At 44.6% G+C, this 2,500-nt stretch overlaps 1 non-coding gene across 1 annotated transcript; it reads left to right on the forward strand.

Annotated features, from left to right (window-relative positions):
* Positions 1 to 1,220: 1,220 nt before the first annotated feature.
* Positions 1,221 to 1,375, forward strand: LOC143306555 (5.8S ribosomal RNA). Its single transcript, XR_013063911.1, has one exon. It is a non-coding gene; the product is annotated as a 5.8S ribosomal RNA (ribosomal RNA).
* Positions 1,376 to 2,500: the final 1,125 nt, after the last annotated feature.

A 2,500-nucleotide genomic window follows, 5' to 3' on the forward strand; every position in this document is an offset into this window, starting at 1 on the left:
CGACCAACGGCGCCAAAGAGCACGACGCCGGACCATTTCTCTCTGGCTGATGTGAATGGAAGTAAAAGACGCTTGCGTGAGGTCTCTCGACCTTTATCTCTCTAACTTATACTTATGGGTCGTCGTCTACTTGATCGGGTACAAACAAGTCGTAAGAAACAAACAAACAAACAAACAAACAAACCACAAAAATACAAGTCGTAAAAAAACAAACTTCTGTTGGTTAACCTACAATATGAAGGATCGAAATGAAAGAAGGATCATATTATTACAAACCGAAAGCGAAGGATCATTAAAATTGAAATACAATATATATAAATATATAAATGTACCCGTCGTTGCGACACCCTAGTTAAATGGAAAGATATAAAAAAAGAGAGAAAAGGAATACAGATGACCCGCCGTCTGATCTTTGCTAAATGATCTGGCATCACCGGAGTTTTTTTGGTCCGTGTTGCGTTCGCTCTATTCGAAATGAAACTCGCGGAGGCGAAGAATTGTTAAAAGTTTACGAAGCGTCTAGGAGTGGTTAAAACTGAGAGAGTTGAAACTACGATGTATTAGAACGAGCAACCGTCGAAACTTTGTTTTCGCGACGTTCTTTTCGTCGCTCTCGTCCCCACGCTCCTACGCTTTGGTTGTTTCTTTGCCATCCGTGTTGCGATAAAAAGATTTCTCCATTGTCCAAAAAGGACGGATCGAGATTCCTCTTTCGAGAGGGAGAGAGAGGTACTTGCGGGTAACCTGGAATCTACGAAACACGCACCGTGGTAAGATTCGTGCGTCCGCCTGATCGATGTGTGTTGTTTACGGACCGGCTGAGAAGCGACGATAGCGAGTCTTTGAAAAACTATGTGTCCATTAGTTAGACCGATCGTCGCCGGCCGTGTGTCTGTTCGAATCTCGCAACCCACGATTCAGCGACAGGACGCGCGCTCGCATTCCTTGTGTGCGTTCGTACTTTTCAAGGTTTTTAAATGTACTTTACGCCCGACCGTCGAGAGGAGCGTGCCACTGGGCGTTTCTCCGACGGTTTCCGTCCTTGGACGCGATCGTGTCGTCAACGATCGAACAAACAAACAAATACGTTGGCGACGCCCGAATTCGCTCTCCCGCACGCGCCGGGTGGGAGAGTGATGTGGGTATCGAATGTGATGCGTGTTAATAATGAAAATAACACTCTAAAGATCTAAAGAGTTTGAAATACAAAATTTTACGATTACCCTGAACGGTGGATCACTTGGCTCGTGGGTCGATGAAGAACGCAGCTAATTGCGCGTCAACGTGTGAACTGCAGGACACATGAACATCGACATTTCGAACGCACATTGCGGTCCACGGATACAATTCCTGGACCACGCCTGGCTGAGGGTCGTTTTCTTAACAAAAGACTGCTTGCGTTTGCTTCTCGAAAAAAGAGTAATTCATTTCTTTCTAAACATCTCGCCGTCGTTCAACGAAAGTAGAACGTTTCGGAGCGGGATTATCGAACGAAATTGAAAGAATGAATGAACGATAAACAAAGAAAGAGTCGCAACGTACGAGCGATAGTTGGGCAGTTCGTCGGCGTTTGTCGTGGAAACGATGTGACGAAAATCGCAACCGATACACTAAATGCAGGCCGTTAAAGGAGAGAAACAAATTTCGAAATATCTCTTCGAACTAGCGCAAGTGCGTCACGGCGCGCGAGTCGTTCGTTAAAATTTATAAACGACCGCCCGTGAAAGCACCGAGTTCTCGGAAGATAATCTATAAAGATTCTCCATCCTGCTGGAAGTTATCGGATCGGCGCGATTGTTCACTTGTAGAAATCCACGCTCCCGACGTTGCCAGAAACGATATTTACGAAAGGTGTGTCAAAAATAAACGAAAGAAGCTCTCCTATAAATTTAGAAAAAGCAAACGAGTGAAATGTTTGAGATGATAATTTGCTGAAATGCAAGCTCGAATAGCCCCAGGGTTTCGAATGATTCCCCGCGCTTTATACATCTCTCTGTTTACAAACGGTGTATAAATGAAAGATCGCTTCAGATGGGTCGTCGCTGTTTGACGCGCGATGCTGTTCCTTTTTTTTTGTCTGTCTGTGCGTTTAGCTTCGCTAAACAAGTTAAATGGTTAAAAAGCGTCGAAAAAGCGAATACACACGCGACAAGACAAATCTAACGAGTAAAGGAACGCTCCGCTCCAAGATAAAAATGGTTGTTTACAATCAATACAGCGTTTCGGTACCCCTGATCGTAGTCTGAAACTGTGTAACAAAAGAGAGGAAAGCGAATGGTGAAGGAACTTCGAAGCCTCCGTGGCGTGGCTAGAACTTGTGATAAAAGTATGTTTGCAGCAATTATGCATGCTCCCGTTAAAACAGCATTTCAATGTCTCGCATGGCTTAAAGCTCTAGGAGGCTTCAACATTTAGAATACATACGGACTACTTCGTTTGTTAAAGATAAGCGAAGACCGCGCGACCATCGCTCGGTCGTCCAGTCCTCGAAAGTTTTGTT

This window comes from Osmia lignaria, unplaced genomic scaffold (genome assembly GCF_051020975.1).
Source record: "Osmia lignaria lignaria isolate PbOS001 unplaced genomic scaffold, iyOsmLign1 scaffold0012, whole genome shotgun sequence".
In the NCBI taxonomy this organism is placed as follows: Eukaryota; Metazoa; Arthropoda; class Insecta; order Hymenoptera; family Megachilidae; genus Osmia; species Osmia lignaria.